Source organism: Mustela lutreola, chromosome 8 (assembly GCF_030435805.1).
Source record: "Mustela lutreola isolate mMusLut2 chromosome 8, mMusLut2.pri, whole genome shotgun sequence".
NCBI lineage: Eukaryota > Metazoa > Chordata > Mammalia > Carnivora > Mustelidae > Mustela > Mustela lutreola.
Window position 1 is genome coordinate 13,505,290 of NC_081297.1, and position 14,745 is coordinate 13,520,034.

The window sequence follows — 14,745 nt, forward strand, 5'->3', positions numbered from 1 at the left end:
ATCTTAAAAAAAAAAAAAGAAATTATAGAAGAACCTATGCAGAAGAGTATAAGGAAAGCTTCCAAGATTGGAGAAACACCAATGGAGACACTGAATTGAGGTAGACTGCTGTCAAAAAACAAAATTTATGAGTGCTCAGTACTTAAAATCTGAGCTTTGAGCAAATTGCCAAGAGAAAGAGAAAAGCTGCCTGTAATTAGCTGTTACGACCTTGCACATTACTGTTTATTCAGACTGGAAAATCCTTTGCCCCTGTGAACTTCTGGAAAACCTTGGCTTAGTTTTCAAGCTTAATTCCAACGTCACATCCTCTGAAAGACATTTCCTGATCTTCCCAGACACCTGTGCTTCCTTCGTTGTGCTCCCATTCCTTCCTCGTGCACTCTTTCAGTTTGCCAATGAGGTTTTGGACCTCCCAGAATCAGACACTGTATAATATTTATCTTTGTGCCAGTTGGTGGGCATTTCGAGTATTTTGGCCAAATAAATGAAAACAACCTTATTGAAAGATGTCCCATTCCAGGGGACTTGTCTATATGAGACAAGAATCCAGAAGACACCACTCCAGGCCATCTGAGCATTGACAGCAAGGTCAATAAAGCTTTGATGATGACAAAAGAAAGACATGGGTTGAAAAGCCTGTTGCCTTGGGATCCCAATAGCAAATAAGATGGAAAACATTTTTTGGGAGAAAAAGGCCCATGACTTCTTAATTGAACAAAGGGATTCAACCCTGTTGCAAAGATCAATGAGGGTAAGGGTTAGAGAAACACGGAGGTAAGAAAGCCAATAAATTTAGAGTCTTGACAATTAGGTTTTGAGAAAGAAATGGACCAGGATTGGCTACATTTTTTTTTTTTTTTTTTTTTTTTTTTTAGGGAATTACATGTTCAAACACACCAAGAATCTCACCTAGAAGGAGCCTGCTACTTTAAAACATCTTTTGACTGGCCAAATTTGCAAAGGCAATGAGTGATGGGTGTGATTGCTACAGCCTCTGAAGAGGACGTTCTCCCTGACGCCCAGTCCAGGTGAGAACAAGGGACATGGATGTTCCTCCCATTTAGCAGACCTGGGTCTAATCATGGAACCTCTCCCACTGCTAAGACAGGTGTTTTCACAAGGATTGCCCACTAAATATCATCACTGCCGTGAGTCATTAATCGATAGCTGTCTGTTATTCTTCACATTTCCAAATGGGAGCTTTCACTGTGGTTGACATATCTCTGTTCCACCATTTTATGTTGAATGTATATACGTGAGATAATTTGTAGCTTAGTTCATAGCTCTCCAGGCCACAAAGAGCCCCATCCAAAACTGAAAAAGAAAACTGTAAATCAGAGCAAAGTTCTGGAGTATGAGCTGCATGTAGGGGCTTTCTGCTAACACCCTTGGGGAGATAGGTGGGTGTGTTCTATGGTGTAGGAAAAAGACTGCGAATGAGTATTTGGTGCCAAGAGTAGAATGTGGCAGATACCGATTCATTTCTCTTCTTTCTGGGCACAAGTTGGACCACATTTCCTAGCCTGCCTGACAGTGAGCTATAACCATGTCATGACTTCTGGCCAGCGTGTTGTGGTGGTAGACTCATGAGAATCTGCTCCTCCATGCATATTCCCTCTCGTTGTTTGGATATCAGTGCTCAAGATGACTAAAATAAAGCTCCTCCCCACCATTTACCTCCCAACAAGGACCATACATTTGAACTCCTAAGCAAATGAGAAAGAACCTTATATTGTATCAAACCACTCAAATTTGGGGATTTGTTATAGCAGCTAGCAGCCCTTAGCTAATTCATAACTTTCTGCTTTTTATTACCTGAGTCATTGCTAGCCAGAACTGATCTCTTGCCTGCAGCATTCTTGGGGTTCTTTGAGTTATAATGAGAGAAAAGACTCTTGAAGAGCAGAAAAATTCTTTAACTGATGAGATGGGGTTTCAGAGAAATTTAATTAGACAATTAAGAGTTACTTGACTTCATCTTGTACCTGAGGCTGGTGAAATAGTTCAGAGGTGAATTAACTTGACTCATATCATCAAGATTATGGTGCTCAGACAAAGTTTGTTTCTTTTCTTTTCTTTTCTTTTTTTAAGATTTTATTTATTTATTTGACAGAGAGAGATCACAGGTAGATAGAGAGGCTGGCAGAGAGAGAGAGAGAGGGAAACAGGCTCCCTGCCGAGCAGCCGAGCAGAGAGCCCGATGTGGGACTCGATCCCAGGACCCTGAGATCACGACCTGAGCCGAAGGCAGCAGCTTAACCCACTGAGCCACCCAGGCGCCCCAAAGTTTGTTTCTTTATGGATGATGTTCACACCATAAAAATGAAACATTTAGTTTTATTTTGCCATTTTTTCCATTATAAATTATTTTAACATTAGAGGAAAGTACTGAACATAAGAAAATGTTCAAAACAAATTAAGTGGAAAAGGCTACTAATAAAATAGTATGCTCAACATAATTCCAATTTTTTTTCTTTTTAAGATTTTATTTATTTATTTGAGAGAGAGAGGGAGAGAGATCACAAGTAGGCAGAGAGGCTGGCAGAGAGAGGGGGAAAGCAGGCTCCCTGCCGAACAGAGAGCTTGACATGGGACGCTGAGACCATAACCTGAGCTGAAGGCAGAGGCTTAAACCACCAAGCCACAATCCCAATTTCTAAAAGTAAGTCAAAATACTATGAGTATATTTACAGACACATTGACCTAGAGAGATAACACCAAAGTGTTGAGTGGTCATTTGTAGGTAGTAGTGTTAAGTGCAATTTTTGTATTTGTCTTTATTCTATTTGATAATTTTTCTTTCTTTCTTTTTTTTTTTTTAAAGATTTTATTTATTTATTTGACAGAGAGAGATCCCAAGTAGGCAGAGAGGCAGGCAGAGAGAGAAGAGGAAGCAGGCTCCCTGCTGAGCAGAAAGCCCGATGTGGGGCTCGATCCCAGGACCCTGGGATCACGACCCAAGCCACAGGCAGAGGCCTTAACCCACTGAGCCACCCAGGCATCCCTCTATTTGATAATCTTCAATTTGATATCTTCTCAGTGAACATTCATCATGTCCATTAACAACAAGAAAGGTAATAGTTATTTTTAAGGAAAAGACAAAGCAAAAAATATGGTCTTGGAATTGAAAAAATCCAATCTCTTTAGCCACCATTATTGTGAGTTTTTTGTCAAGCTCATATCCCAGCAGAGACATAGGGATCCACCAGTCCATCAATAATGGTAAAACTACAAGCCACAGTCTCCTGTCTGTGATTGATTGGTCATAAGGATTTCATTTAGAACTTGAGAAATTTAGATTTCCCTGAGAGTTTTGTATTTTAAAGAACTAGTAATTATTGCTTTCCAAGAAACACGTCTCTACACTTCTGTTACATTTAGGAGACCTACTGCTCTTTTCCTGGTCTTAAATGCTGAACGCGGACATATATGGCCATGTGAGTGTTACCGTGTTGTCAGCATCAGAGCCCTGCTTTCCTTCTGCTTATATTATCACATCCTGGTTTAAGAATGTGTTAGTGGGTCTTCCCTTCCTGAGATCAGCAGAGTTCCACCAGCAGGTTAAAAATCATTCACATTCCAAGGGAAAGGAAGATTGATCAAAACAAGAGTTTCTGGAACATTAAGTACTGTGCAGGGAAACGAAATTTCAACACCCCCTCCCTCTGCCTTGAGCCACTATTGCCACCTCCACTCTTTTTTTAATGTTCTTGTTTTAGAATCCATCCTGTAACATAAATCTTCCTTTATGGGAAAAGAATGAAGCTGTAGTCCTTGTACTAAGAAAGCCCTCAAGTTTGGAAAACTTCTCAGCTTTCTGTTTAGATCCTAAACATGATCTTAGAAAAAGGCATGGGATTAGATTAACATTTGCCTGTTGGACTTCATTGCTCTGTAAATTCTAAGAATTAACTATGGAGAGATCCAGACAGCAAGTGATACAAACATGAGAAATATAAATGCATTTTTGTGAGGAAGTGTGGCTTATTGGAATGGGTGTAGACTTCGGAGCCTGACAGACACAGGGTCAAACCTCAGCTCTGTCATTTGCAAGTGGCACGACCTGAGGCTAACATTGAGCTTCTCAGAACTTTTTCTTTCCCCGGGAAAATGAGGGTCACAGGATCTATCTTGATGAGTTGTTAGGAAAATTAAGTGACAAATGTATGAAAAACACCTTACTCAGTGCCTGAAACTCAGTAGATGCCCATTAGTGTTGGGACTCTTTCCCACACTCCAGGAGTTGTTGTTCGATTGTTTGGGGAGAAGCTAAGACAAAATAAAACCAGATAGGAGGAATGTGTTGGGTGAAAACAAAGGCTGAAAAGCAAGGGATAAATTTAAAAAATGTGTGAGAAGAACAATTTTACTTCAGAGCACATCACATAAGGCACACAGGAGTGCTATTGAGAAGGCTGCCCGACAAAAAGGCAGATTAGACTTTCACCTGGCAGAGCTATCCCACTCTGAAAGTGACCTCTTCCATAGCCACACACGGGCCAGGACTGGTCATCTTACCAGAGCCACCATCTTTCATGCTGCAGCAAAGAGAGTTTTCAAAATGGCGACTTTCAACATCACCATGGCCTCATTAATGGGGGAAAAAAGGAAAAAAAAAAAGACTGTTTATGAATGTAGAATATTCATTTCCTGTTTACATTAATTAAGGAATTCCAATACTACTGGGGAATCAAGTTGCAAGGGTTGCATAGTTCACCCAATCAGATCGGCATTATGGTAATTACATTTGCCAGCACTTAAATGCGGATCCACCTCCAACTAACTGTCTGGTTTGGAATCAGCAGTTGATATAAAATTTGTTGATTCAAGGGGTTGGTAGGTCGATAAGTGACTCTGTATTGCTGATTCTGATCCAGGTCTGAAGAATTACTACCTAAGAATTTTTAGGCAGTCAATTGCAGTTCCATGGAAAACTAGCTTCTGCTGACTATTCATCTTTGAGATCATGCTAAGTGACTTTGTAGCTCCCTATGGAGAGCTCTAGCTTGGGTTAGTTAATACAAACTGTCATAATTCTTACAACAGCACAGTTTAAGAGAAGCAGTAGAGTACAGAGATTAAAAGCATAGACCTCTTGGGTTTGTGACTCATTTTTGCCAATAGGTTCTGTGTGCATGTGGCCAGATTACTTCACCTCTCTGTGTCTTAGTTTCTTCATCACATTTTAATGTGTTGTAATAGAATGTTTTTTTGTAAGGATTAAATGAGTGGAAGCAGATAAAGCATGAAGAACAGTACTGGGGCATAGCAAGTGTCCTGTGTCCATAACCTACTCAATCACGTCCTTGGTAGGGTTTGGAGTTCTTTTTGAAGTTTAACTAGTACAAAGAATGCTATGATGAGCATACTCATATATACTCCTCTCTTATAAAAACACCTGCAAAATGTGCAAAACTATGTATATAAGAATGTTCATGTAGGATGTTCACACAGATTTGCCTAATTGCTCTCCAAAAGTCATACCATTTTACACTCTAGCCAACATGGTACCTGACAGTTCATTTCCTCAGACTTTTGCTCAAATTGAAAACAACTTTTCCATCTAATATGTGAAAGTGCATTATTCTCCCCTTATCCATAATTGCACTTTCTGCCATTTCTGTTACCTGAGGACAACCTGGGTCCAGAAGCAGATGATCCTTTTTCTAACATATTGTCAGATATCTCATGGGAAGGTCGATAGTGACCTAATACCATGTTGCCATGCCCACATCACCCACTTCTCTTCAACCATCATGTAGGCATTTTATCATCTCACATCATCACAACAAGAAGGGTATCATAGAGAAGATGTTTTGAGGGCACCTGAGTGGTTCAGTGGGTTAAAGCCTCTGTCTTCAGCTCAGGTCATGATCCCAGGGTCCTGGGATCGAACCCCACATTGGGCTTTCTACTCAGCAGAGGGCCTACTTCCCCCTCTCTCTCTGCCTACTTGTGATCTCTGTCTATCAAATAAATTAATAAAATCTTTTTTTTTAAAAAGGTGTTTTGAGAGAGAGAGAGAGAGAGAGATCACAGTTATATAACTTTTCTTACAGTGTGTTGTAATAATTATTCTGTTTTATTATTAGTTACTGTTAATCTCTTACTTTGCCTAATTTATAAATTATACTTGATCATAGGTATGTGTGTATAGGAAAAAACATGTATATATATAGGATTTGATACTATCCATGGTTTCAGAGATCTGACTGGGGGTCTTGGAACATAATCTCCGTGAGTAAGGGGAGACCACCGTAACTGATCTTTGACACATTGAGTTCCAATATAAAGAGCATGTTACCCCAAAGACCCATAAGGCAACCAAATTGGGCAGAAGCCATACATTATATATTTTTTAAAAATTTTTAAAGATTTTATTTATTTATTTGGAAGAGAGAGTCACAAGTAGGCAGAGAGGCAGGCAGAGAGAGAGAGGAGGAAGCAGGCTCCTGCTGAGCAGAGAGCCTGATGTGGGGCTCCATCCCAGGACCCTGGGACCATAACCTGAGCCAAAGGCAGAGTCTTTAATCCACTGAGCCACCCAGGCACCCCTATATTTTAAATTTTTAATAGAACAATCTCACATTTTTCTAACATCAAGATTTATGAAATTCTTATTCTTTTCTTTCTGTAATGCTTCTGTGTGTCTTCATTTTGAACCCAGGGTCTATGAAATAAAGTACATTTTACTTCTTTGATTTTCTTCCTTTTAAATTCTACAGACATTGTGAATACTGAAGTGTTAAGGGGAAGTTATGTTCTAATTGCTACAAGTATGTGAATCTGTCATTAGAAGAAGAGATGTGTTGATTTTCTCTACCTTCCTTACACATTTTCTGAGTATCTACCTTTCCAGGATTGGTCTCCAGGAAATTATACGACAGGATGAGTCGTGGTTGCAAAGGATTTAATCTCTATCACAGACTAAAATCTTATAGAAACAACTTGAAAAGGCCAGGGTTAAGTCAAATTAGTGTTCCTGGATGCATTTACTCCTTTCTAAGTCCTTAACTGAAGAATCATTTTTGCCACTTAGGTTCTATGTGAACTTGGGCAAACAGGAAAAACGTGTCTCATCTGCCTAGTCGGTTCCAGTTGCTTTATTTTCCATCTTGTTCGCCCTCTGCTGGTTTTTCAGAAGAAGAACACGAATGGTAAGAACTAGATTCTCTGACGCTGTTACATTTTTCTTGTTTTGTTTTTGTTTTGGGAAGTCAAAATTCCAGTTGACCCCCACCACACACAGGCAAGTCATGAAAGATGTTGAAAGAGGGGCTCCTGAGTGTCTGCCTTCAGCTCAGGTCGTGATCCCAGAGTCGTGGGATCAGTGCCCTATGTCAGGCTCCCAGCTCAGTGGGGAGCCTGCTTCTCTCTCTCCTCCCTACCCTAGTGCTCTCTCTCGTTATCTCTGTCTCTCAAATAAACAAATAAAATCTTTTTGAAAAAAGGGTGTTGAAAGAAGACATGTGCATTTTAATGGATTATATTAACTTGATTAGATTAATTTGAATTCCCCTGCATATTTGGAGATCTGACATAGGGCAGAAGAAAACCCTCCTTAACCTCTTTTTATGTACCTCTTACTGTTTAATCTTCAGCTATGGATTTTTTCATATGCATAACTGCACTTACATTATAAATTCACGGAGCAGAATGCACATGAATATATATATTCTGGGATATATATATTCTGGAACCCTGCCAATCTGGGGATCCCAAAGCTGAAAGCACCCCAAGAGAATGAAAAAAAAAAAAAACCAAAACCACAGACCTTGACATTTCGTACTTATTACTAGACTCATTAATTCAACAAAACGTAATAGAATGTTTTCAGAACCCTAAAAGACTCCAGTTTACCCAAATTCTATACAGTATTATTCTAGGAAATCCTCAAAGCATGTAGGCATTATGATAACAGTATTCATTTGAGAACCAATTACTTCATGTTCTGGTCTGCCTGAAGAATGTACTCAGGACAGCAAAGCACAAACAGGGTAGTTATATGCCCTGACACCAGACTTCACCCTTTTTTTTTTTTTTTTAAGATTTTATTTATCTGTTTGACAAAGAGAGAGAGACAGCAAGAGAAGGAATACAAGCAGGGGGCGGGGGAGGGAGAAGCAGGTTTCCCTCTGAGTAGGAAACCCGATGTGGGACTTGACCCCAGGACCCTGGGATCATGACCTGAGCCTACAGCAGACGCTTACCCCACTGAGCCACCCAGGTGCCCCACTAGCCTTCTCTCTTTACAAAACTTGTTTTTCTTTGTCAGGCACCCTCTTTTGCTAATAGCACCACTGTACGTTGGGAAACTGCCCTTTCTCCTCCATGTGATTCTAGGTGGGGTTTAATCACACACCTTGGATCCTTGGCCATGGGTTGGACATAGAAGCAAGAACTGAAAAATGACAATATCACACCTCCCTGTGGTCAAAATTACTGGAAAACGACCCAAACTTGTTTACTCCTTCTTTGGGATTTTATATGTTAATGCTGGTAGAGAGAAGATGTCTCTTTTCTCTAGCATCACAAATCTGGGACTATGGAAGCTTGAAACTGTCCATGATGCTTTTCTACCTCCACCTACTTCACTTCATGGTAGACACCCAGGATAGTAGATATGGAGAGAAGCAGATAGAATTGAAACATATTTGGAAGTAAAATCTGCTGAAGGATTGAATTGGAGGCAAGAGATGAGCAAAATGGAGGAGTGAAGAGTAATTTCTAGGTTTCTAATTTTGCTTCCTGCGTGACTGTGTTACTGTTTCTTAATATAAAGAGAGAACCAGCGACACAATTGGAGATGATACCAGCACTGTGGGGTGATGGTCAGGAGTACATGTAGACTTTTAAGGATATCTATGAGGTAGGCAAGTGGAGATCTTAGGTATGCAGTTGGATATGGACTTTGGAGTTAGGGGAAGAGATTTGAGCTGAAGCTATTAATGGGAGTTGCAGCGTATAAACTGTATATAAAGATACTAGAGGGGTGAGAATATTTAAATACGGAAGATAGTGAAGAGAAGAAGACCCAGGACCAAGTTTGGAGGAGGATCAGATGTCAAATATTAATAATTGAGCAAGGAAGGAGAGCTTAAGCTGAGGACACTTAACAAGGGAGTAGTAACAGGAGAAAAAGTAGAAAGAAGATAGGGCATCAGAGAGCTGGAGAGAAGAGTTTGGATAGAGGATAGTAGTCAACTAAGTCAAAAGCATTTGAGAATTAGGGAGGTTTGAGGTTGGAGACACATGGATGGGGTTCAACGCCAAGGGCATTGGTGAAGTTTATGAGCACTTTCCATATAGTTGAGTAATGGGCATGGAAACTAGTTCAAGGTAGGTGAGAGATGAGAGGTCGTGACATACATTGTAGCTGGCATTGTATGTTCTTTCACCCCATCCCTTATACACACCCCTCCCACACACAAACACACCACAGTACAAACACATAGCAGTACCGATAGACTTTCTTAAAAATACTTGAGAGAATATCCTCATATCCCCTGGCAGAAAAATTCATCCTTGGGGTATTTAACTCTGAAACCATTAGAGCCCAGGATGATGAAGATCTTAACAAGACTGTTGGAGGGGGTCCTTGAGCACATAAGCAGGGGTGCTACTCTCACTCCTGCCTCTTGATTCTCCGATCCATATACAGTCAACTATTTGGGGCACGCAGTATTTAGGGTAGTTATGTTCTGTAAGGTCAGCACTAATCCCGAATTAGCCAATACTAAACTCCAAGGGGAAATACATGGTTAGGTTCCTGCGAGCTTCTGGTCACAGCATTTTCATCAACCAAAACACTCGTTCTATGAATTCATTTGCCAACATCCTTGGAAAACAAGTCAGTTTCATCAGCATTGGAAACCTGTTCTTCTACATATAATTCTTTTCCTACATAACACTTAGCAGGCATTTAAAAAATTCTTCCACAGCCTCTTGATCTGCAGAACCTGCCCCTCATGCAAGGTTCACATTTTTCATGCTATATTGCTTTTTGAAATATGTGAGGAGGCAGTAGCCCAAAAAAGTAACATTTTCTTGACCCTGGGCATTGTGACTATACATTTCTTTGGCTTTCAGGCTTACAATGCTTTCTACGATGCTCTTTTTTTTTTTTTTTTTTTTTTTTTTTTAATTAGTTGTCATCTTTGAATCTACATCCACAGTTGTAGCCCCTTTGCATAGTTTTCATCACACATTATAGATGCTACCCAGGCCACTTTTCTGGAGTGGCCTGACATACAGATCAGAGAACTTCCTTGTCCCTTTTTTGGATGAGCCATATTATTGATTCCTTAACACCGAACCCGCAGACACAGGGCTGTAACTCAGGCCTGAACAAAGCTTGTTACACACACATTTTTCTCCCTACGGTACATCCCAGCCTTCCTGAGCTTAGGAACGCTAGCCAACGCTTCAGCACTATGCTTGGGGGCTGTTTCAAACAGTGAAATCCCAACAAAAGGCACAGAATGTGAAAAACGTGGTTCTACTTAGGCCACAAAAGGGTCGTTTGTTCAGTGTGAGAGCTGAATCAAGAAGACAGCATTCCTTGTTCAGTTTCAGCTGGCAACAAACGCACCGGGCAACTCCAATGTTTCAGCGCTCTGTGCATGTCCTCAGATGCCTGCGAGAGTATGGTCACTGTCGATGTCGTGGTCACAAAGAAATCGCAAGTAGGCAAATGTGCTGATATGGGATCCGCTAACAATGAGCATCACCTTCACTCTGGCTTTGGGAAGACCAGTGTGTTGGTCCATGCCGGCTGCTATAACAACATGTCATGTATTGGGTGGCTTAAACAACAAACAGGTATTTCTCACAGTTCTAAGTCTAAGGAAAGTCTGAGGTCAAGGAATCAGACAAATTTGGTGTCTGGTGAGTCTTGCATTCTGGTTCATAGATGGCCATCTTTTCATTGTAACCTCACATGGTAAGAGGGGTGAAGAAGCTCTCTGAGTTCTCTTCTGTAAGAACATGAATCCTATTCCTGAGGGCTCCGCCCTCACGATCTACCCACGTTCCAAAGGCCCTACATCTAAATGTCATCATAGTGGGAGGTTAGGTTTCAGAAAATGAATTTTGCTGGGACACAAGCATTCTATGGAAATCAACACCATATACTGTTAGTTCTAGGTCCATACCAACATCCTATAATGAGGCTATAACATTACAGTCAACAGTCTTTCAGCTGGTGTTAGCAGACAAGGCAGACCCACCTGTAATCCAGGTTCAGAAATGTCCTCTATCAGTCAACTGGATGTAAAAGTGCCCATGAGGTCCTCTGTGTTTGGAGACTGAAGTGGACAGGAGGAGTCTTCTGGAAATAGAAGCAACTTATGTCTGCAATTCATTTGTGTCTACAGGACCTGCTTGGTTTGGGTTAAATATCTGCTACTTGCATTTGTGCTTCTGGGCGCCTCAAGTGTATGGAGAAGTACATTGGAAATAACCATTTTGTCATGAGTAGTTCTGTAAACAAGGTCACCTCCTGATCCATGGTCAGGCGTTCAGTACCCACCAAGGTTCAATGGCAAGTGAGGAGTTGTTTTCTCAAAACAGGAACTGTAACTAACATAACAGACCATCACTTTGATCTGTAACTTATTACCCAATCATGGTTAACTTCCGGCTCCATATAGACTTCTCTTGTACTGGGTCACACGCAAAGATGGCAACCTTTAAGTTTATACAGTATATGGGCTGCGTGAAAGACATGTAAATGTGATATAGGTAGCTGTTACGGTCTGAATGTTTGTGCCCCATTCATCTCTTGTGTTGAAATCCTAACCCTCAAAGATGATGGTATTAGGAGGTAGGGCCTTTGAGAAGTGGGGCTACTGAGGTGCGGAGACCTCATGAATGAGGGGTCCCAGACAGATCCCTGAGAGCTCCTGCGCCCCTTCCATAATAGGAAGCCACAACAAGAAGGCTAAGCACCAGAAGGAGGGCTCTCACCAGAATGCAGCCACACTTGATGCCTTGATCTTGGACTTCACAGCATCCAGAACCATGAAAAATAGTCTTATAAGTCTCCCAGGCTCTAGTATTTTGTTATAGCCACCCAAATGGATGAAGGCAGTAGCCCCTGAAATCTACAATGTCCCATCAAGCGTTATGCCTCTTTCTTACTGGTTGGGGGGCCCGTATTTTTATGGGGTTTATCTCCCTCACTTTAGCAGACATTTATCCTAGTTGGGCATCTGAGGAAGTTCTTCATTCTAGCTCACCAGGTCCTATCCATATAAATGTCATCAGAACAGTGGACCTGAAGGATGTTGTATAGACGGTAGGAATATCAAGTTCCCAGGGGACTCCCTTGAATAAGGACAGGGAGGGAGTGAGGTTACTACTTGTCCCTGCTAGTTTTCTCTGCTTATTGAGTCAGAGGGGAAACAAACAAACAGAAACAGAAAAGCATTTTCTAGATTAACAGCAGCATACCAAGTACCTGGGCCTGTGCTGACTTGCTACTGTAAAAGATCATATCCAGAAGAGCAATTCTAATTAGAGATACCAGCTAATGAGGCTTTGGATAATCCACTGTCATCTTCCAAGACCTCTCTTCTCAAAGGCCCCATAGCTGAATTTAAAGGGATTTAATAGAAAGAACATAACTTGATCTTTCCAAGCTTTGAAGAAGGCATCAATTCTGGCAGTTCCTCAGGGATGTGCTGTTGCTTTTTGTTTATGATTTTCAGGGGGGAAGAACTCAAAGGGCTTTCCCTTGGCTCTTCTCACCACAATCGTCCTTATGGCATAGACCAGGGAGCAATGGGGGTGGGAGGCTCTGCCGGTTGTGCAAGGCAGGAAGGAAGATGAAGGACTCTTAGCTGCATCTGCTCTTCCATTCAGAAAGCAAAAACTTGCCCCGGTATTTCCCACCAAGTTGTCACGCAATGACACGCACTGACAAAGTCTTACCGCTGATCTCTAGCTGCAAGAAAGGCTGGAAGTAAGTATTTTAAATGTCCGCGCTCTCTCACGGAGAGCCAAAGAAGAGAGTTTTGAGAATGACCCATGGGTTTATGACAACTTTTTGCCAGCCAAGGCCTTATCCCAGCTTTGGAACTCTGTCCCTTGCTGTCAATTTCCCCCACGGAACTGCTGATTTCTGCCCTCTATGAATATTCCAGCTCTAGGTAGGAGTCCATCAGGAAGCTTATAGTTTGGTGGAGAAAACAAATGCAGTAGGGAAATGTTTTGCTCTTAAATTGTTTTTCTATTCTTTTACCTTACCATGCCCCTACCAGTAAGAAAGCAGCAGTGGCTTTCTATTCTGCCTTGTCCTTGGGGGAAGGGTGGGTCTAGGCTAGCTAGAAGCACTCATTAGTCAGCTTTGCCTTTTGAAATACAATTTTATTTATTTATTTGAGAGGGAGGGAGAGAGAGAGAGAGAATGAGTGAGCAAGCACAAGGGACAAAAGGAGAGAGAAAAGCAGATTCCTTGCTGAACAGGGATCCTGATGCGGGGCTCCATCCCAGGGCTGTGGGATCATGACCTGAGCCAAAGGCAGACGCTTAACCGACTGAGCCAGCCAGGCGCCCCTCGAAATAAAATTTTAAACTCCTTCATTAATATATCCGTCTGAGAGGCAAGCGCTTTTGATTTTCAAGAAGATAGATTTGGGTCAGAGCGAAAATGTATGTCTTCGAAAATCAAGGTTCCAGAGTCTAGAGTACTGGAGCATATAGCCTATTAAAAATCATACCTATCGTGAAGTAAGAAATCAGTTCTTCCCGGGCCGCATGGGAGCACCTTGGGGAGACTAATTAAAGTGAGAGTAAGTTGGGTGCCCGAGGAGCACCTTCCCACCTTCAAGTTTAAAACTCCCCCTCCCAAGATAATAACCCCTGGGAAAGGAGAGCCATAAACACCCTAGATGTTCAAGAAGCTTACAGGAGCCTTCCAAGCCAGGTACATCCCAGCTGGCTAACCTCTAAGGAAGCCCCACATCCAGCACAGGGTAACAAAACAATAGGTTCATGGGGTCATCCAAGCAGCTGGGCCCGAGAGCAGCCCACAAGAATCCTGCACCCCACACAGTGACATGAAGGAAACAAGTCAGAGCTCCAGAGCCCTGGGGGAGATAGTGCAGGTATAAATGCCAGGAGGCAGTGGCTAGGGTCCGTGATCAAAGAAGCGAGACTGATACAAAGCGAAGGTCAAGCAAAGCTTTATTTCGCCCCAGCACAGACAATCAAACTGACCGGTTGGGGCCACCTCTTACAGAGAGAGCGGCCCCTCCCAGCCTTACAGACTAACTTTTATAGAGCAAAGGCCATGTGGTTGGGCCTGGCCACACACAGGTGGCCAATGAGATTGTCACACAGAGAGAAAATTGCATAGTCATGCTAGGTCACACTCGGGTGGCCAATTGAATTACAATTCACCCTATAGTCGCTATTTGAACTAGCCTATCACCTTGGTCAGAATTGGCGCCCAAAAGGTGCACAAAAGACGGGGCCCGCATTCTTTGGTAGTTAGGAGATAGTATGTGTGCTTTACTGATTGGATGTCTCCACCTGACCTGACTCGTCCTTGTATTCTGGGCTCTGTTATCAGGGACAAGTGGACCATATTTTACTGATTTCCCGGACTTGCTTTTAAGTAAGTTCCCCTGGTTGGGGGGGGGGCAGGGTCAGTTTAAACAAAATCACTGTTTAACCGAGATGGATTCACTCTGGCTAAGTAGGCCCTTACAGCAGGACACAGGGTCTGAATGAAAATAA